This window comes from Apteryx mantelli, chromosome 3 (genome assembly GCF_036417845.1).
Source record: "Apteryx mantelli isolate bAptMan1 chromosome 3, bAptMan1.hap1, whole genome shotgun sequence".
NCBI classification, from domain to species: Eukaryota; Metazoa; Chordata; class Aves; order Apterygiformes; family Apterygidae; genus Apteryx; species Apteryx mantelli.
In genome coordinates this window covers 116,694,489-116,717,061 of record NC_089980.1, presented here as the reverse complement: position 1 = coordinate 116,717,061, position 22,573 = coordinate 116,694,489, and the positions used below count along the sequence as shown (strand labels likewise).

The 22,573-nt window shown below is 38.8% G+C and overlaps 1 protein-coding gene across 5 annotated transcripts in view; it reads left to right on the top strand.

Annotated features, from left to right (window-relative positions):
- DLGAP2 (DLG associated protein 2) overlaps window positions 1-22,573 on the top strand; it is a 467,774-nt gene that overhangs the window by 92,317 nt on the left and 352,884 nt on the right. For 2 of the 5 annotated variants that reach the window (XR_010883823.1, XR_010883825.1), the window contains exon 3: window positions 22,276-22,504. The exons of 1 other annotated variant lie outside the window; for it this stretch is intronic. The gene's annotated coding sequence lies outside the window, so the exon portion shown is untranslated. Of the gene's footprint in view, window positions 1-17,476; window positions 17,560-22,275; window positions 22,505-22,573 lie in introns of those variants that run through there. 2 more of the 5 variants (XR_001292934.2, XR_010883824.1) reach the window with 2 other exon arrangements.

Sequence of the window (22,573 nt, the reverse complement as noted above, 5' to 3'; positions counted from 1 at the left end):
TTTTAAAGTAAAAGAAGTATGGATTGGTGCTCAAAAGCAATGTGGTTTATAAGTAGCAAATGTTACTAACTGCTAGTTAATTGTTTTCATTTATTTATTTATTTATTCAAAGACAATGCCTGTTTATAAAAAGAGCCATCCAAATGACTGGGCTCAGAATGCATGTGTATGAACTGTAGAGCAGCCAGTGTGATTTCTCAGAAAGAGTTACATGATAGTGTTTCAAAGTCAAAGTTCTCATTAAAAAAAAAAAAAAAAAAAGCTAGTATATTGCATCTGATCATTTTGAAATATTTTATTAATCACAATGGATGTGCCAGTGAGATAAAGCAATTTTATTCCTCTGTTTTACAGAAAAGGGAATTAGATTATCTGCTAGTGTGATACAAGAATATTCACCAGGGTTATGTATAATCCTGTTTAGAAGTCCTTTGCTTAACTTCAGACTGTCCTTTTACTTTTAAAATGTAGCTATAGATTTTAGACAGTTCCTGCAGGCCTCACCTGCTGTCTGCTTGCTGAGTTCAACATGAGCACACTTATTCAGATGCTCAGCTGCAGACTGCCTGCTGGTACTTTCCAGCCCTGTTTCCATGGAAATGCGAATTAGAGGGGTGAAAATAAAGCAAGGGTAAGTATTTTCTTAATCTTCTACTTAATCCGAAAGTTTTCATACCCTGGTATCAAGGTTGTTTTGCTTTTAGCTGGCTAGTCATATAGTGCTAGCTTTTGTTTAAAAATATATATATATAATTTTTTTCCTGACAGTCAAGCTGCTTTGAACAATACTTGTTACTGTAACTCTGTAGAGGTTTATGGGCTCACCAATAAAGTGTGAAGAAGGGAGAATTGAACTGGAGTGTGCAAGGATAAACTGATGAAAGGGTGAGGCAGTATGGAATGGCGAAACTGATAACCGTGACAAAATTTCTTGTCAAATGTTGCTTGCATTATGAAAAATGTTGACAGTAGTTAATTGGTGGATAGCGGCACATTAACTTGGGTGAGGAAAAAATTCAGAGAGGGACTAATTTAAATATTCAGATTGAATTTGAAACAAAAGATGACATCTAATGCATTCTGAACTTAATGTAGGTTTTTCTTTTTCCATGGAGGTTGCTGCTTTCTCTTCTCTTTTCCTCTACATTATTGAATCTACCACATAAGCAAAGTCAGGATTGTGGAGACACTAGCTGTACAACTGTGAACAGGGTGATGGAAACTCTCTAGTTATTGCAAGCATCATATTCTCTTATTCACTCTCTTGTCCTTTTCCACTGGTTGAATCTTAGCCTATACTTAGCTTTTCCTTGGGAAGAGGAGGTTCAGGGTCTCTGGAGCAGACCACTGTATCTCTTGTATTGGCCAAAAGTGATAAATCAAACTAGCATAAATGAAGAATGGGAAGGGTCCAGGCCTATGTTATGCCTTACCCCGAAGCAGGATCAGCTATACCTACATGTTTCCTCACGGATGTTTGTGTAGCCTGTCCAGGCCTTTTATTCAGCTTCACTGATCTTACCACTGAAAACTTTTCCTTATACATAACCTGAATTTTCCTTACTGCAAATTAAACTCATTAACTGGTACAGACAATAGGTTCATTCTTTTTCTCAGCTCCTTGCAGATACCCTTCATATATCTGAAGATGGTTATCCTTTCTTCCCTACCTATAGGTTTCCTCATCTAGGTTAAGCAATTCCACTTTTCTGCTCTTTTTTTATGGTATACTAGCATACATCTAAACTTGACATGCATTTGTTTAAAAAAGAATACAGGGTATAGCAGGGATTAAATTATAAACAGTTCTCTACACATGACATGATATTTGATTAGCTAATATCCAGATGTTTCATGTCACAGTTTTTGCACTACATAAACTGTCATATACTGTAGTCTGTGACCTTTCTTCTTCTAGAAGACTTAGTTGACCGTATTAATATGAATATAGACTTGAAGTGTTTGTGTGTGGGGGGTCTGGTTTTTTTGCCGGGGGGAGGTGCTGGGGATTAAGTAGGAGTCTGGTTCTGGAATGGTGATCTGATAGTAGGAATGAATATGATTTATTTTAAATAGTTAAAAATGGGGAGGTTTGAGTAAAGATACTGAAATCTTTTATTTTAATATTCCTGAGTGGGTGGGTTTCCACTTCTTGATTTCCTGATTCTTTTCTCCCCACCATGCCAGCCCACAATGTTTTCCTCTAGCTTTTCTAGTACCAGCGGAAGATCAGCAGCACATGGAGCATAGCCATAATGGACTAAGGCATTAGTTAGTTCCACTTTCTCTCAGTGATTCATCACCTGGTTAAGGAACAATCGGCAAAAGCTGAAATGCAGATAGTTTGCAGTGATGTTAAGAGGGAACCAGCAGGCTGTGTAAGAAATCATTTTCTAATGTCAGCTTGCATCCTTTGGGTTGTTTTGGACTTCTTAGTATTGCTAGATGTCTAGCAGGAACTAAGGACCTCCACACTTTCAATCTCAAACCAGCCAAAAGACTGCCCGGTCTTAGTGGATTTAGATTTCTTACACAGCCTGTTGCTGCTGTCTTTGCACAGTATCCTAGCTGGGTGGCGAGCTCAGTCTGAAGTACTTTCTGGTACTCAGGATCCTCTGCTATGATCAAATCCTCCAGAGAGATGGCTTTTCCCACTCATTACTATTATGAGAAGTCATGGTTGTCTTTCACCGAAAATTATGTAGTCTTAAAAACAAAACTGTGCAAGAGAATTCACTGATGTTTAGATGCCGCATTAAATGTTCCAAGATCAATACAACATGTTTCCCTAAAAGGTGAGTGCTGACTAGCGCCTATGCTTTTGGAACTGAATATAAACCAGTAACTATAAAATACGATTTTCACAACAATCGCACCTTTGCATGTGCATTGCACTGTGCTTGTACATGTGTGTGGGGAGCAGGGAATGAAGGCACTCTATTAACTCAGTGAAGTTTAATTCCAGGGGCAGAAATGTGCATGAATACCTGTGTTTGCAGTCTCTTTGTCTAACATAATGAGAGCCCTGGTGGCTGAAGGTGTGTAGGAAGGAAATTCTCTCCAGAAAACAGCAACCCTTGTAAGAAAACTTACTTGACCTTTATTTCTGAAATCTTTTATAAAGCATTCCAAGTGTGTACAGCTAAGCTACTGAAGGAAGAGGTAACAAATACACCATCAGCAGCACAAGCTGTGTACAACTCTGATAACTATGGTCGTATTACTAATGTTACTAAGTGTTGCTAAATGAAACCACTATGCAGAATGACTGATTTCTATATGCCAGAGTTCAGGATTTTTGGTTTTTAGTGGTTCCATTTATTTGTGAAATGGTTGCCTAGGCAGTATATAAATCATGTGGACTGAGGGGGAGTGTATGCGTGTGTGAGTGTACTATGCACAGGCATTCTCTTGGGGAGGAATACAGTTTTGAAGTCCACTGCCAAAATGTATGACTTGCCAACACAATGCAGTGTGTGGGTAGAGCTAAAGAGCATGTAATTGAGCAGAGAAATCAAAAGATAGAAATTTCTGCTCAACACAGCGAGTAAGGTAAAATGTGTTTTTGAACAAGATAAAATGTTAGTACTGTTTTGGATTGATTGGTTTCACATGGATACAGTGGATCATACTGGTATTTCCCTGCCATTGGAGGACCTGGCTTTGATTATAGGCCAAAAGATACTACTCCCTCACCTTTACAGGTCTTGGGGATGCCTGCAAAGAGATATCTTTGCTCTCTGTTTCAGTAGCGTCTGGCCTCACTCTAGCTGCTGTGGAGGCAACTCAGACATCTGGGCAAGTTTTTTGTCCGGTATGCGTTAATTATGCCTAATTCAGTTGTGCAAAGCATAGGAATAATAGATATGGTAGTTATTTTAGTTTGCTACTGATTTCTTAACATCTTGATTATATTTCTTTTTTTCTTTTTATAGCATGATTTTTTTTTTGTACATCATAAATCAATTGTTCAAATAGATTGTTATGCTAACTTTTCATTTATTTCTAACTTTTTAAAAAATATCTAATTCAAGAAACTCTGTTTGTCTCTCTCCCCCCCCCCCCCCCCAATTTGTAGGATTTGTGAAAGAGCATGGGGAAATCAGGGTCTCTATCTAAGATACTCAGTGTTGGATAGCTTTTATTTTTATAAGATGCCCAAGCAATGCTTGTTTGCTCTAAGGAGTGCTGCTTAATTTGGAATAGTCTGATGCATGTTTTGGACTCGTATTTAACACCCTAGGATTGAGGAACAGATTAGAAATGATGTAGTATACAAACCTCTCAATGCCATAAAAACATGAGATCTGTCTTTTCTTCTAATGCTGCCTTTTCTATAAAAAAGCATTCCACTTCCACTATGGTAACTGTGGAGACTTCTTCCAGACGTTCATTTTTTTTCTTTCAGCTGACTTTATTAATGTACAATTTTTCCTATCCTTCCTATTTCTTGTATTACTCAGGGGTGGGGGGGGGAGTACTAAAACATGCATTTTGTTATCAAAACATCTGAGCTGTCCATTCTTTCTATTTAAAGATGAACTACAATGATATTCCATAAGCTTAAAATGGTTTTTCTATGCTAGAAAGATTTTATTTGTAGTAATGCTGCATGACGTGATTCTACTGTCTTTTGGGATACTATAACATAATAGGCACTATAAATAACAGCTGCTGATGTCTACAATCATGCACAACAGGCAGTAATTTATCCACTTGTCTAATCTCTGTCATGATGGGAAATATCAAACATTTCTGCACAAATAATGCATAAGATCATCAAAGTTAGTGGTGGTTACTATAGAAGTGTTTTACCAGAGGCAGTGCTACACTCTCTGCACTTGAAATGAGAACCAGGCAAATGCTTTCACACGTGTGGTTGAGTTTTCTCAGTATGGCTCTGCCTGGGATAGGTTATCTGCTGTATCTCGGAGAAGCTCTCCCAAGCTGCTGGCCAAGAGGAGCGATGCTGTTGAGCAGCAAGGACAAGCAGGTGAAGAACCTAGGGACAGCAAAACCTGTCCTGTTCACACACACTGCTTGTGCAAAGGACAGTAGGGCAGGGAAGAAGGTGGTGAAGGCATTTTGCCGTAAAGTGAGGTGATACGCCAGTACACCTCTGCAAATATAATTCTATAAAATTAGATGTGCATTGTCACTTGTAGATGACATCAGTCTCATTGAAATAGATTAGATTGCTAGATTTGTGTGGTTAAATGCTCAAGTTAAGAAGTGTGAATTTGCTGTTGGCTAGGGGTGCTGTGAAAAGCGGAGAAATAAGGGCCCTCCAAGGCTGCTTTGCCCTTTTCAGACACCTCTAAAATCAGGGAAGAAACCATAGGGACGAGTACGGTACCATAGAAACTACGAGGAACAGAACTCGTAACTGTGCTCATCTGACAGCAAACCCTGGGGATGAATCATCTGAAGATTTTTTAGTGGTGTATATAAAGGAAACGTAAACTTACCAAAGAATAATGACGACATGACAAAAAGCCATGGGGGCATTTGCAGGTTTTTGTATGTTATATAACTGCTTCTTGAGTGCCCTTTATAAATTGAGGACTGATCCTTTGTACTGTACCTTAAAACTTCTCGTGAGCCAGGAACCTCTGTCCTGAGCATGGGTAGAACAATGCTGGAGGCTTCAGCTGACAGAGCTCTAATTCATGAACCACCTTCACAAATATATTTGGAAATTGTGAGTCAGAGAAATCAGCCCACAAGGCAGAAGGAATTACATCATGGCTAAGCTGTAGGTGATTATAAGTGTAAAGGATAAGATTATCGCATAAGCTTCAGAGAAAGGGGAAATAGATTTTCAAAATGCTTCAGTACTTTCTGATCCCCTGCTTGTTTGGAGGACAGTTTGAGGAAGCTATATGAAATTGAAAAACCTGAGGAGGAAGAACTAGTGAAAACAAAGGTTTTCTGTAGTTTATTAATGTGTGTTAAAAGAATTGTTTTCATGGTACCATAAAGAGTTAGAAATAATATACAGTCATGAACACCTCTGCAGTAGGACTAGCGATCCATGTTTAATATACTTGAACATAAATCTTGCTGATATTCTGCAAGCACTAAGTATATATTATAATGATTTTTTTTAAAAGATCATTAGAATTTGTTGCCCAGTGCTGAAATTTTCAAACTCTATCCTATTTCTATGGAAACGGTAATAGTAAGAAGATACAATAAACAAATACACTGCATTATAAGCCTCCACTTTTGTAGGGCATTCATTTTATTAATATCTGTCAAAATTATTCTGGCCACAATGTTGCGCGTTTGACCATCAGAACAGTAATGTATCTATTTCCTTTTCACTGAAGACTTAGCTTTTAACGTTGGGGGCTTTTGCTTCTCTCTCTAATCATTTTCCTAAACCAATGGTGGGATGGTATGTGCCAGTAGTTAATACAGTACTACAGCTAATACAAGCTTAGCTCAGAGTAGTGAGTGCTTACTAATGTTTATAAGTGCTTCAGAAATGGGAAAATCTTAAAATGTAGAAGTATAATTATTCTAGCTAATGCAGGATTCTGAAACTTCTTTCTGCTGGGACTCCTTTGAACCCATTGCTTGTGTGGCGTGGCCTTCCAGGGGCGAGACTGGAGGGGCATAGGCTGCTGTCTGAGTAAATGATATGCTTTGCCTGAAGCAAAGTATGTCTCACAAAGTGGACTGTCACTTTTTGGAATGATGCACTATTGCAGTCCTTGAAGTATTTTGGGCAGCAGTGAGAGCGCTCTCCTGTTCTGGACTGCCAGACACGGCAGAGCCTGTGAGGAGGCTCACCTCCACTTACCTCTGCTCTACCTAGCAGAACTGACAGTTTGTAAAAAGGAGCGTCTAGTGCCTCCTTGGGGCTGTGGATCCAGTGTCTTGCAGGCACGTGCGCCGAACCAGGGAGCTTGAGGAGGCAAGCTCCGTACCTGCTGGGATGCAATGAACTTCTCAAGATTACTGATCTCACCTTCTGTTTTAGAAATGAACCTTCCCTCTGTGAAACCAGTTTCAGGACCACTTACCACTGCTGAAAAAGGTAGTCAGATTCTGAAAGATTAAAAGTGTGGAAAAAGAGTTCAAGTGACTCACTGAATTATGTAGTAAGAGACTAAAGTTTAGACTAAATAGACAGTACTGTATTAGAAGGGCCACTTTTTCTGTGTTCTGTCTCTCTTCATGGAAAATAAACAGGCCTAAGCCTTCAGAAATCTAAGTTTTTGATCAATGGAAAATGAGTAAAGCAAATTCTAATAGTAACAAGTTGTTTGCATCATCCTACTGAAGTAGGATTTTTTTTTTTCTTTTAAATTTGAACAGAGCCTTTTGCAGACTACGTTGAACTTCTTGGGTGTTTTATGGATAAGGCTGACTGCTCAAGAGGCACCTTGGAAATGGGAAAGGGGTGTGGGGGGATGCTAATACTGGGGATGGAAAAGTCAAAACTGAAAAAGCCAAAGTTAGGATGGGGAAAGTTGGGTATGGTGAAGAGATTGCTGGCACTCAGGGAACTGGGATTTGTTATGAAGTCTTCCATTGTGTTGCAGGATGGCAATGAGGCCATATTATTATTTAATATTACTTCTATTTGTAATATTAAATTCACTTCAGCAGCTTATAGAAAACTTATACAAAAAGTGAGATACTTTTTTGTGCTATGGATAATTTGTAATGCTTATTGTGGTGAAGAACTGCTGTGTTAAGTGTTTAACAAAATCAGTTGATAAATTTATTTAGCAGTAGATGATTTTAAAAATACACTAGAGAGATTGATGAGGGTGGGGGTAGGTGAGGAAAGATATCGATCCTTTCCTCAGAAACACAAATTGTAGCTTGAAGCCTTACTGCTCCTCTGTTGCAGGGGGAAAGGGGAGAGAAACAAAAACCCCGATTTGTAGTTTTCTTTTTCAGATTCGTTTAGCAGTATTCTACATATCATTGATGCTACTGACATGAAATATCTGATTCAGAAACTTTTTGGATGTTGGATACAACAGTGGCAAACAGTGCTCCTCAGAGGCACAGAATGCCTTGATGTCCCATAAGAAGTATTGAATTCACTCAATACTTCTATTTATTTCAAAAATACAGTTCATTCTTCAGTTGGACTGAGCTTAAGGTATCTACTTCTGTCCTTACAAGTGTGAATGTCTTGGTATCATCCAAATGGGATTGCTACTTCAGGCTGGTCATCAAATTTGACAAGGACCCTTAAGACACATTGCAGCACTAGATTTTAGAGAGACTGGCTCTATGAGGAGCACCCTGTGCTAAAACAAGCTTCTTCATAGCTGATGAACTCAATGTGCTAATGAAGGTGCATCGATTTACATAGGTTGAGAAGATGGTTTTGAAGGAGATAATCTTTTTTTTATATATTATTTTCTTTGTTGTTTCTTGATGGGATTTTTGTAAGCCTTGGATATGACTGTCTTTCTGTTTCTTGTATCAGCTTAAAACAAAATAGGTTGCGTTGTATTTTTTTCTTTTTTTTGGTGGACTTCATGTTACTGTGAATTGCAATTCAATAAAAGGTAACTCTGACAGATATTAGATTGTTTGTCCTTTAGATTGATATGAGATTAGCCTACATAGAGAGAGGTACAAATTGGCCTTAAGCTTGACTTCATCAAAATCTCAACCTTGTAACCACAAAGGTACTATTCTGGCACTGGTACTATTCTGGAATCATTACAGATGATAGTTGCTGGGCTGTATTCATGGTTTTCTGCTAGAGGTGTGCTGTGACTTGTTTACTCGAGTAATTTATATATGGGGAGGCTTAGTAATCTCTCTTCTTTTGAAACTCTACTGTATAAGTCCTTGTGGAAGACATGCTATGTCATTTAATTATTTTTATTTTGTTGAGTTGTAACTCAAGAGCATCACAGATATATTTTCTGATGTTTTGTGTTTTGCTTTACCTTAGGGCCTTTCAGAATTCTGCATAGTCAATAACTCCACTCTTCTCCCTTTTTGGTAGTTCTTTTCTTCCTTTTCTTTTTCTTTCTTTTTTTTTGGGGGGGGGGCAGCCTTCTCACTTTATTAGCTATTTTCTTGATTTCCATACCTAATATTTTGTTGTTCCCTGTAGGAATTTTTGCACTTACCGTGTAGATTCTGGCACTTTTTTTGATCTTCTAATTTTGCTCTTTGTAACTTATCTTTTTTTTTTTCCAAGCACGTAAGAAACACTAGATTGTTATTCACTGTATTTACATTTAATTAATTTAGTCTTTTGGGCTTGCACATTCTTAACTATTTGGCATTACGTAATTCTGTGCTGTAAAAATCTTTCAGCATATAGTCATGCAAGTTATTGACAAACAATTCTCTACGGTAGACTGCAGAGCATCCTTAACTCTCGCTGACTTCTCTGCTTGGTATTCTGGAAGACATATGGCTTGCTAGAAAACTGATACCATGTCTATGACGTTATTTGTCTTGATTTTTGTTTCCTTACTGTCGAATCTTTTGACTAAGGTTTAAAAAAAACTGCACCATAAATATTTCTCCCACCTTTTAAGGAATCTGATGTTAGTCAAGGCTTAACCCTCATCATTCTAGGAGAATCTAGGAGGTTCAACTTCTAATACATGTCTTTGCTCTTTCTTTGCTCTTTTTCTCTCTGGAATCAAGCATATGTACATAGCACATTAACTGTTGGATTTAGTGTCTTAAGCCATATGAGTAGGATGGGACAGGAGTGCCGAAAGTCAGCTTTCTTTTTTGTTGTTTTTGTTTTACATTTGCCTCTATTTCTGGTATTGAAAAGCAAATGGCATAGGCCAACACAACAGACCCACAAAATCAATGCTTCTTAAATTGTATGAGTTGGAATCATAAGAAGGAATGCCTAGTTTCAAATCTGTTTTAAGAAGCCAATTATATTTTCAGTTACGGATTGTCTCCCAGTTAAGCAGGACCTAAGGCACAGTAACTTCTTCATTATCAAATATACTCTTTCTCAGTTCTTTGCTTCCCCTATCCCTTTATCTGTGGTAAAATAAGCATTTTTCTTAAAGCATTCTTCGTTCTGTATGTCTCCTTACCTCTACTATTTAGTTTAGTTCACTGTATTAATTTAGAACTGATCTTTCCAGAAGGGCAGGAAAAACATTGTGTATTCTTGTTAAGTTCAGACGTGGAATTTTTAACACAAAAGCTTCATTTATGTTATAGTAAAGGAAGCTCTGATTTATTGACTCTGGGATGTACAGATCATATTGGATGAGCAGCAGTCAATCAGTAAATGATAGTCAAAAATTAGTTGGATAACTACAGTGGCCTTGAGTACTTCTGTGTTTAATATTGGCATATTTTTGTAAAACAGCTACTACAACAGTGATAATCCTTGTTTGTATTACTTCAGTGTTTTTAATTGAATATGTTTATATTCAAATTACATACTGAGAAGTAAATCTGTAGGAGTTTAATGACTTTGTTTTTATGTTATGCAAAATATACAGTGAGCCATATTTCTGCAATGATGATTTTGAACATTAAGTATTTTATGCAAAGGAATTAAAGGGTATATATGCCTATAGTAAAAGCTGCATAATTAATTTCCTTCTATCTAGATTTTTTTCTCCTGCAGATTTTTTTAATATTAAAACATAGTGTGGATCATCCATAATATGGATGTAAATATGAAAGAAATTCTCTAAAATTTGTGTCTGAAATGAATAATTGGAGGAACCAAGAATAGCTATGAGAATGGCAAGTTACACAGATCGATCTCATTTATGTCTAGTAAGCTGGACCCATTCTAGTAAAATTGTTTCCGTTTGATGGAAAGCAAAATTGCCCATTAGGAGCAAGAAAGGAAGGTCATGACACTAGAGAAAATCAAAAAATATATTATTGGAAGTTGCAACTTTTTCCATTCTGTTGTGGTCAACAAGTGAGTTGACATTTTGTTTTAAGATCGTGCTGGGAGTTAAAGGGCTAAATTAGTGTAGGGTGTCTAAACAGAGGACCAATGAACAGGAATGGGGAGTGGTTTTAACCTTATAAATGGTGCCCTTGAATTTGACTTAGAACATTAGAGTTTTCTTTTTGCTTGGATTTTTTTTTAGTGATCCTGGAAAAATTTATGATTATGCAGAAAAGAGCAAAATAATATTGAAGAGCTGAGTAAAATGTCTCACAATCACACACAGAGCTTGATCTTTAGCTTTTCAGAAATGGGGGTGTATTTTAGCTGAACTAGAGAAATATCACTCCAGAATGAGAGCATCATCTACTACCAGATTTTTTAATTTATCTGAGAAGAGTGGAACAAGATCGCCAAAAGACTGAATATAAACCCAAATTTTGCAGTGGAGAGGATGGTTAGCCAGTTCCACTTCCTGTGGAGTGAATTCTTCATCTCTGAATAGCTCCTGCTCCAGTCTGTTTTGCTGTTGTCAGGCACGAGGAACTTTGGTTTAACCCTTTCAGCTCAGAAAGGCAGGCTATACCTGCCTGTCAAGTCAGAGGTTTATTTGTATAATATACATGAATCACAGAATCACAGAATCGCTGAGGTTGGAAGGGACCTCTGGAGATCATCTAGTCCAAACCCCCTGCTCAAGCAGGGTCACCTAGAGCACGTTGCACAGGATTGCATCCAGGCGGGTTTTGAATATCTCCAGAGAAGGAGACTCCACAACCTCTCTGGGCAACCTGTGCCAGTGCTCTGTCACCCTCACAGTGAAAAAGTTTTTCCTCATGTTCAGATGGAAGCGTCTGTGTTTCAGTTTGTGCCCATTGCCTCGCGTCCTGTCGCTCGGCACCACTGAAAAGAGTCTGGTCCCATCCTCTCGACACCCTCCCTTCAGATACTTGTACACGTTGATAAGATCTCCTCTCAGCCTTCTCTTCTCCAAGCTAAACAGGCCCAGCTCTCTCAGCCTTTCCTCATAAGAGAGATGCTCCAGTCCCCTCATCATCTTTGTAGCCCTACGCTGGACTTGCTCCAGTAGTGCCACATCCCTCTTGTACTGGGGAGCCCAGAACTGGACACAGTACTCCAGATGTGGCCTCCCCAGGGCTGAGTAGAGGAGGAGAATCACCTCCCTCCACCTGCTGGCAACACTCTTCCTGATGCACCCCAGGAGACCATTGGCCTTCTTGGCCTCAAGGGCACATTGCTGCCTCATGCTTAACTTGGTGTCCACCAGCACTCCCAGGTCCTTCTCCGCAGAGCTGCTTTCCAGCAGGTCAGCCCCCAACCTGTACTGGTGCATGGGGTTATTCCTCCCTAGGTGCAGGACCCTGCACTTGCCTTTGTTGAACTTCATGAGGTTCCTCTCCGCCCACCTCTCCAGCCTGTCCAGGTCCCTCTGAATGGCAGCACAGCCCTCTGGCGTATTTTCCACTCCTCCCAGTTTTGTATCGTCAGCAAACTTGCTGAGGGTGCCCTCTGTGCCTTCATCCAGGTCATTGATGAAGAAGTTGAACAAGACTGGACCCAGTCCTGACCCCTGGGGGACACCGCTAGCTACAGGCCTCCAACTAGACTCTGCACCGCTGATCACAACCCTCTGAGCTCTGCCATTCAGCCAGTTCTCAATCCACCTCACTGTCGACTCAGATATCTAACCCACACTTCCTGAGCTTGTCTATGAGGATGTTCTAGGAGACAGTGTCAAAAGCCTTGCTGAAGTCTAGGTAGACAACATGAGATACGCACCTAGATGATAACTATCCAAATGATAACCGTATCAAACAGCAGCCTCCTCAGCCTTTCTGCCCTTGCTTTATTGGAAATTGCAGGTCAGATTCCTTATTAACGCAGATCAGGTAAATCTAATGATCTTAGTGTGTGCTGTTAATTTATTTACCTGCATAGCAGGGTGCATGCACTTACTGCTTTTAACTTTGTAATTATTTCTTGCCCATTTTGCTAAATTTAAAAGTTATGTATTGGCTGTAGTGATGTAAGCATTAAGCTTAAGAAATACTGAATTCCTTTTCCCCTCTCTTTGTTATTCCATGTGCATCATTTTCTCATTTTTATTTGTGTGTAACTTTTCTGCAAATGCTTTGAACATCAGAATTTCAGTGCCCAAGATGCAGATGCTACTGCCAATAAGATAACTACATAGATCTGAAGTGTGCTTCTTTAAAAGATATCCTTTAAACAACCAAACCGGCCAGCATTATTGTGTAAAATGTAGATGTCTGTGGAGAAATGGAGACTAAACTAGACTATTTAATGATCCTTTCCAGCCATTTGTGGAAACAATGAATGCTGTGTGAATTGCTCTTCCGGTAATTAAGGACTTCGGGAGCAGACCCAAAGTCTGCTAAATCTGAAAGATGCTGGACGTCTTTTTATTTTTATTTATTTATTTTTAATCAGACCCTGGAACCTGTACAATGCAGGCTGTATAGTCTCCTGAAAATTACATTTAAACTACTGGTTTATTCCCAGCTCTCTGTAACTTCAGAGCCTGTGGCTTTCATCTGTATCTTATCATGGCTGGATCTCTCTGCCTTTCAAGTAATCCTTGCAGAAGCACGCATTGGCTGTGCAGATGAACAACCTGAAGAGCAGGGTCATAGCAGTACTGCTGAATGAATCTGGATGTTGAGTGTAATGTATGTAAATATAACTTATGATGCATATGATGAAGATGATTTGCATGAGATTAAGAGCTGAGGCATGTTTCTCAAAACACTGAAAAGCGTTTCATGAACAAAGTAGCACAATGTTTTTCCTGCTGCGTGTGCAAATTTTCATTGTTGTATGGGACTTGTGAACATCTTTAAATAGATAAAGAAGGACTCAAGGTGTTGCTGAAGTGTCTAGATGTACTTAGGCTCAAAGCTACTTTGAAAAAAGAAAACCCTAATTTTTAACTATATTCTTACTACATAAGTGCCTTGTATACCCAAGAGAGTAATTAAGCAATTTTTTTGGGGAAAAACAAAACAAAACAAAAAAACCTATATCACATTATCAATGCACTTTAATTGTATTTAATTGTATTTCTAGAAAAAGTTAACTTTGCTAGTTCAGAAGCATGTAAATTAATTTAATCAGATGTGATAGCAAAGGTATCTCTGTTAAATAAGTTACTGTATCCTTAGAAACTGAAGCAACAGTTCTGGAACCCTATCTCAGGTATAATCCCTTTGACCAAGTAAAGCTATACTGATTTTCAGTGGGTTCCTAACAGGTTGTAAGCTTAATGGTCCTTGAGTCACAAAAGTTCAGAGAATCTGTCATAGAATTGTAGTTTTGCCAAGCACGTCTAGAGTAGAAAAGCAGTAATTCCAACTGTTGAATGAACTAGAAAATAAATACATAATGTTCCTATGTTTTAAGCATTTTATAAAATATTTTTATTTTGTACAAATATAAAGAACAGTTTTACTATAATTTCCTATAAATTGATAAGTCTGTTGTTTAATAGTGAATCAACTTTTGACGGCTGGAGCCATTGGCCAAGGCAAGCTCCATGTATCATGCACTGCAAAAAGATCAATCCAATATTGATGCAATCCAAGATTGGTGACAACCTCTTAACTGAATTTTATAATGCAAATGATAACGCTCGCTTCAGAGAGTGGAAATTTTAAACATTATTAAAAACTAAAAGCAATTACAGTGACTCAGAAAAAAACAAATACAATAATTGAAACTAGAAAAGACTATAATGAGATTATAATGGTACAATAATAATAAAAACAAATAATAAGAAAAGGAAGATTACACTATCAAATACATAAAGCTCCAGACAATAGCTGCTGAAAAGGACGGGGGAGATGTATGGGAAGCATTTTGGAGACCCGATGAGGCAGCAATCGTCTGTGAGCTGTGCCGCTGAGGCCCTGCAGGTGGTAGGAGATGGGCCGCTGGGAGGACAGGCGCATGTGCCAAGCCTCAGTCGCCTCGCGTGTGCGCTGGGAGCGAGGTGAGGGGGGCGCAGTAGGGACACGCTACCTGCTCTTTTCATCATCAAGCTGAAGGCAGGACAGGCCTTGAATGACTCATGTTCAGTCATAAATTAATTTCCCACAGTTCCAACTCTGGCCTGAGGTGCTATTCTATTCCAGCAGTCATATTAGAATCCAAAAGTGAGATATTAGGTAGGAGGGAGACCTAGATATTGTTTTCCTTTGTACCACGCTAGCTCCCCCAAGAGGTCCGCTGCAACCTCTGATTAACCTTGGTAGTGTTTCTGCAAAATTACCCCTGATGACACCATTGACTTAGGTGCTAGGACTCACCTGAGTTACCCGCGCAGCAGCATCCCCACGGGCCCTTTGGAGGGGCTTGGCTGCCCATCCTTGCCCTGCGGTCACGCGAAGGCTTTGCATCAGCACTGACGCCAAGCGCCCATCCTGAGCTTGGCTGCCCGATCTGCCGTTCCCCGCCAAGGAGCTTGTGCAAACCTCCATGCAAGCATGCAGCAATCCGCATCAAAGCACCAACCCAGATTAAAACTTATGCTTTTAACCTGTATTAATTGCCAGTCATGCAGCTACAAGTCCCATTGCAAAGGTACAAGAAGTAATTGTACAGATGTTGGAGTGGCAGAACAAAACAAGCCCTGCTCGAGTTTGCTGGCTTAAACTAGAATTTGCTGGCTTAAACTAGAATTGCAGTGTTAGGTATCGAGAGGTATGTGTACAAGTATCTGAAGGGAGGGTGTCGAGAGGATGGGGCCAGACTCTTTTCAGTGGTGTCGAGCGACAGGACGCGAGGCAATGGGCACAAACTGAAACACAGACACTTCCATCTTAACATGAGGAAAAACTTTTTCACTGTGAGGGTGACAGAGCACTGGAACAGGTTGCCCCGAGAGGTGGTGGAGTCTCCTTCTCTGGAGATATTCAAAAGCCGCCTGGATGTGATCCTGTGCAACGTGCTCTAGGTGACCCTGCTTGAGCAGGGGGGTTGGACTAGATGCTCTCCAGAGGTCCCTTCCAACCTCAGTGATTCTGTGATTCTGTGATTCTGTGAGAGAGATTTACTGCAAAGTAGACATTAAATGTTTTTCAACAGTTACTCACTGAGTTTTCAAAAGTTGGTTTTTTTCTCCTCATGTCACATTTTCCAGTTTTAGGTCCAAATATAATGTCATATAATATACACTGAAAGGAGAAGTATTTTGTTCCATCCAGGATTACAGAACTTTAATCCATTTACCAGGATTTTTGTTTTTACAAGATCAGTAGCTGGATATTTTTGTCCCTCACAACAGGTTGTGAGATCAGTTCTTTTTCCGAGAATATGTTCAAGTTCCACTGACTTAGTGGTTTTTTAACATAGGCTTCATGTTGATTTTTCTTTCTAGATTGCTGGTTTGAATTTGTTTGTTTGTTTAATTAGAAATGACAGCTATGTTTTCATCCAAACTGTAGTGAAGGTCCTAAGCTAAATCAATATTACTAAACAAAACAAGGCAGGGCACAGATCCTGCTATTGTCTGTCATTTTCCATACTGTTAAATTGTTAGCATAGTTCTGTCACTGTTTTGCTGGGGCCAACTATCACTCACTCGTGCAGTGCTTAGGCACAGGCTGGTAATAGCATAGGCTAAGGACAAGACCAGGTGGGCAACTTTTTGGATGCAGCCACTCTATTTTGGCAGGTAGGAGAGTTGTGGGGACATGCTGTGCATGTTGGCCTTATAGTAGGAGAATATTCCCTGGTGTATTTAGTTTTCTAGTAGAAATGTGACACAGACCTTTGAACAGAATAGGCAATATCAAGAGTGGGTTATTTATAGCATGTAGCCCAGGATGGAACAAGAATGGGATGGTCTGCCAGCAGGATTCAGAACTTCTTGCTATCATACCAGAAAAATAACACTGAGTATCACAAATCCTGAATCCTTGATGGCGATCAGGATTATCCCTTCTGTTGTCTTATTTGCAGCCTGTTCCAGCTCTGGTTCTGCATCCCAATGCTACTACTCACTTGCTCGGACAGCATGTGTCTCTCCTCCTCAGGCTCCCTGCTCCTGCTTCTCTTGCCTAGGAAGTCTGAGTCTCCACCTCTTCTCATTGCAATCTGTCTGGTGTTGCTTGGAAACCAGAAATACTTTGAAACCTGTATCTCAGTTTGGCTGTTCCTAGTAAGAATGTACTTTCTTGGGGGTGGGGGGTGGGGATGGAGATTGCTAACTAGTGATCTGACCCAACCAAAGCAAAAGAAGGCTTCAAAGGCTTGGAACAAGGCAATAATTATTCTTCGTTTGGTCTGCACAAGTTTCACTGAAGGTCTGTTTGGAGCTGACAAGTTGTATATCTGGGTAGAAAATTTAGTATCTGAAAGAAAAGGTCACAACCTCTTGGAAATCATATACACAAAAAGGATTAAAAAAATAATAATGGGCATTGCTCATGTGTGGACATTCAGATGGATCTATAAAACTCTTAAAATATAAATAAGATATGCAGATGCCCTGAACTCAGAGAGCTGTCTTTGTTTCTTCACAGTGATTGCACGCATATCTGAGGTCTCCTTGTCTCTTCCAATAAAATGCAAATGAATCTGACAGTAACATGTTTTGCTTAAGAATGGAGGCTGTATCACTCTAAAGGTCTTTTTCGGTTAGTAACTTCGTTAATATCATACTGTTTGTACTGTTCTTTGGCAATTTTCTTGGTTCAATCAGTTTTTGTGTGCTCTTAGCAGAAGCTGTTCAGTTGCTTGCTTTCTTTTTTTTTCTTTTTTTTTTTCCCCCCTAATGTTGAATACTCTTTCAATGAACACTCTGTGGTGCCATCTTGGCACCTTTGTAGAGCCTCTTCTGGAAGTGGTGGGAACTTGGGATTTGAAAAAGTCATGGATATTGAATCACCGACATCTTGTATTTTGATGAAAAATAGATTTGACAGTGTTACAATGACATATAACTTGCTCTCGCTTAGAAAAAATTTCTCTCAAATGTTAAAATGATAGTAGTAATTCTCTGCTGGTTGCACCTGTAGAAGCATTTGAAGACAGACTAGCAGTACTGTAAAAGGGCAGGGTTAGACCCTTCCAAGGTCAGGGTTTCCTGTGCCCCAGCAGTCACCATTGTGTGTCCTCGGCAGGACCACAGTTCTGCCAACTTGTTCCTCTGCTTCTGCCAAATGAGTTTGCTTAAAACAGCAATACACATTTTATAGAGGGGCTATGTATAGCCACCTTTGTCATTCTATGGAAAAGGGCTAAATCATGTATAGACAGACAAATCAGAGGAACTGAAGAGGCACTAATTTTTCTACAAGTAGATTTGTTGCCACAAGGGGGGAGTTGATAACCGTATAACGTAGGTCAGTGACATCTGGGTTAGTTGAATTGTTCCTGTGTGTTCATTGAGCAGCTTCGTGCAAATCTTTTGACATGGAGGATACTGTAACACACCTCTGAGATCACCTATGATCAATATTTCCTATCTAAAATACAAAACTGTAGAGCTAGGGCAGGAGATCTCTATGTGCAGAAAGGATTTACCTACAGCATTACAGCTTTTTAGTATATTATCTATTTTCTCTAGATTACAATGTACAGAAATGTAATTTAAATTATTATCTTGAATTCAGATGCAAACAGGTAATAAGTTTTTTTCAATTTTCTGTTGAAAGGCAATTAGTGATGCACAAAATCTTTCAATGAAATGTTAACATAAGAATGTTTTTCTTGTTATCTCTAGTATTGTTTCCTTACTGCCTGTGAATGTAAGAAGAACAAATAATTTGTTACTCCAGTTAAGGTCCCACAAACATTCTTCATGACAGCATCTAATATTTTGAATACCACAAGGCGAATATGAATAATTAACTTTTAATCTATCCTGTTTGATCTGTGGCCAAAAGCCCAATCCATGTAAGGGAAATACCAAATGCAAATTTCTTTCAGCGAATTCTTGAGGCCTGAGAAAGAAGACATTTTCCCATTCTCAATTTAATTTTTTCAGTTAGTTTAAATATCTCTTATCATCTGAATATTTGGAGAAGTCTCAATGTTATTGCATTGTGATTCTAGCTAAACTTTTTTATTTTATATATTTATTTTAGGGGAAAAAAAAAAAACAGGAGCAGCAAACATTATTAATTGCAGTGTTCGTAATGGTCTGAAAGTTTAACTTAAAAAAGGAGGCAGCCTGATAACCAGAGAGGCTGAAGTCTTATTTTCAACCACATTAGAACTACAGCAACTTTATCTCTTCACACACCTGATTGTTATTTATGTAAATAGTTGGACAGGAGGAAGCCTCTGCAAGGAGATCTGGATAGATATCAGTGGCACATAGGGAAACATTCTCTTGAATTACACTGTGGCCCTATGGAAAGCAGCAACCCCACAGAGAGAGTGAGTAGTTTGAGGTTATAATTAGCATAGCTATACTCAGTTGAAGTGAACATCAAGCATAATAAAATTATACATAACTGGCTGAACTCAACACCTTGAAAGTCCAGTTGTTAAATAAGTTTTAGTATCTGGGAATCTGAAGGTTAACTGTAGTTCAGTTTCCCCTCCCTGTGAAAGAGGTCAACAGTATATATATTTTTTACCTAAAATATCTATTATGCCTGCTGTTACTGAGAGCAAAGAAATCACCCTTTTTATAATATTTGATGATCATGTTTGCAAACTTTAGTCCCAAAATATGTCTATGAGTCCATGAGTGCTATCTCAAGCAGCACTTCCCTTATAGTATATGAAAAGCCTGTATGGAAAAAAGAAAAATCATTTTCATTTGGGAAAATGGAACAATAATCATAGGAAAACCTGAATAGAAATAAAACATCCACAACTTAAATTTAGGAATGGTCTCTTGTCTTGGCTCTTCTGCTTGCTAGTGCAAATGTCAAATGAATAAATATAGAAATATCTCTAACAGGATCTTTTTTCTTTCTTCTTTCATTCTGCTCAACCCTTTATCTGTTCACTTGTTAACGATGGAGTGCACTCTGGCATGTTTTTGTCCGGCCCATAGGGAACATGCTGTCTGCTTTCCTTGAAAATACATGACAGACTCCCTCTACACTATCCTTTCCTTGTCTCTGCGTCTTGCTGCTACTATATGTTAGTGTCAGGCCTAGGCTCTGACTTAAGCTACCTTCTGTGACGTCTCTAGCAGTGCTTGCTAGGAGATCCAGATTGTTTTCTGTGTTGGATTGAGGAGTTTATGTCATCGAGAATCACCTTGCTGAAGTGTGATTTCAGCCTGGTGGTGCAAACACTGATTGCTCAATGCTATCACTGCTCAATGAAGCAAGAGATTCAGGGGCCTAAGCACTGCACTTGTCCATCTCTTATGTGAAGCAAAGCCTTGAGGACAAATATTTTTCCTAATCAATGATAGGAATGTCCTTTTGTTTTCTTTAGTTTTGTATGGGTGAATAATGATCATACTGGATCTAAAGCTTTAGTGCAATGCCATTTTATTCAGGGGCATTAGCTACGGTTGCATTGTCCTTCAACAGGGATACCGCTTCTTTGGCTCTTTACTAGAAACCTAAATTAATGCTGAATGGAATAACCAAGATGTTCATGCTCAGGGCAGTGCATAACAAATGGGCAGCTTAGGCACTAGAAGACCCAATGCACAATCTAAGGGAGACTGTTAATCATTAAGAATACTTAATGTTAATTAAAATAGATCAACATTGTTAGAATATCACCTGGTCATCATGCATTAACTTCCTACAGCATAAAAGAAAACTGGTGTTAATTCTACACATCCGGTCACTGCATGTCATCCCGACCTGGAATCTACTGAGAACATCACTAAACAGTTGCAGCCTGTACTGGATGAAAATCCTATCCTGAAATAAATCTTCCCAGAATCACCCTTCCAAGCATTCAGACTACCCCCAGCTTGGCTAATACTGTTGTGCACAAACTCCCTGCATCCTGAAATGAATCAGGGCATTAGTGTGAGCTTCTGAACTTAAACTTCACATATCCACACAGGAGAGAGTCATCACATACATTTTCCCAATAACAGAACCAAATCCTTGCATTTCAGATCATGCTATTGTGCTTAGTAAGATGTAACATATTTTATTCAGTTCACCAAATAGCCTCAAGATAGCTGTATGGGTGAACTACTGTTCTCATCTCATGTATCTGTTTTGAGGTTTGCTGTTCTGGTTTTGGACCTAAAGTATGCTTCCCAACTTGTCTCTACTCCCCCTCGCATACTTGAATAGTTGATTAATAACAAATTTTTATCTCTACCCATAACACTTATTTTCCTGGTGAGAAGACCTATTTGCTGCCTCATTCTAGTTCACCAATAGATGGTGCAGAAAGTGCCATTACTTCTTTAGATTCATTCAGATCATAGCTTTATTGTAGATTAATTCTAGCCTAGAATAAGTTATGTAACTCGATAGCAGCTTTATAATTGGTAAATAAAATAAAATTACGTTAAAGTGCCTTGACTAAACAAGGTTTTTGACAAAAAAGACTTCCTTTTACCTCAGCCATTCTTTGGTATTCTAGCATTGAAGAAAATTTTTTGGAATATACTATTGTACACAGCTGTTTGGTAGGAGGAAGTGGGGGTGTCTTCAGTGAAACACATAAGTTTTCCATGCAAAGACTACTATTTTTGTTGTGCATTAATATTCAGATTTGGTAAAGTTAAACTGAATCAAGAAGAAACAAGTGTTGTGATGAACAGATTCTTGACAGTTACCAATTCTCTGACAGGGATTTCATAACTAAATGTCCTTAACTTAGTATATAGCCTGCAAAATTAATGGCAATGTGTACCTCTCAGAGAATAAAATGAAACCCAATATGATGCAGGCATTTATTTTTTCCTTTTCTGTATTATGTTGTTATGCTTTATTATTCCTGAATCTCTCTGTAATAAAATGTGAAATGAGATTTGTTTGACTTTATCTACTTGATGTTCTTAAGTTTTGTGATGTGAGACCCAAAAGTTGACTGTAAATGCTATTTATGTTTACACAGTACTTCTGTAAACTGTGAGGGGTCTTTTAGTATATACAAAAATCAGGCTTACAGAGTAGAATTCATACAGAGTGAATAATAAAATATGTCTTCTCTTTAGAGGTGAAATAAATAACCACTGCACAGTTTAGTAGTTGTAACTGTCTTGCTCTTACCTTGCTTCTCTTCCATTTATTCTGTCAAGTGCTGTCTCTCTAAGGCAGTGATTTGCACACTCGATCACTAAATGGTGATCTTCTAATGCCACTGAAATTCAAGAAATATGGAAAAAGTCCTAGAAATTTTATGGTTCAGCATTTTAGCTAGCTTTTATGTGTTTGTTTATTAATTTTTGGTTTTTTTCACCCCAGAATTACAAACCACTTGGAAAACATAGGCTTGAAATTTCAATTACAGCAGAAACATAGTTAGGTTCTTATTCCACTGCAGTAGTAGGCTTCAAGAGACGGAGGGGGACTGCAGAAGATTCTTCCTTTCAAAATGCCTGTGGGCAGAGAAGTGAAGAGGTCGTACCAGTGACTGGGGTATCCACTCCAAGCCTGTGGAGTTTGACTACCATACCATCTGGCTAGAGGAAAGGTAATTTTGATTAATTGTATAAGCCAAAACATTTTCAAAGCAATAAAGTACTTTCTCATCTGAAACCCT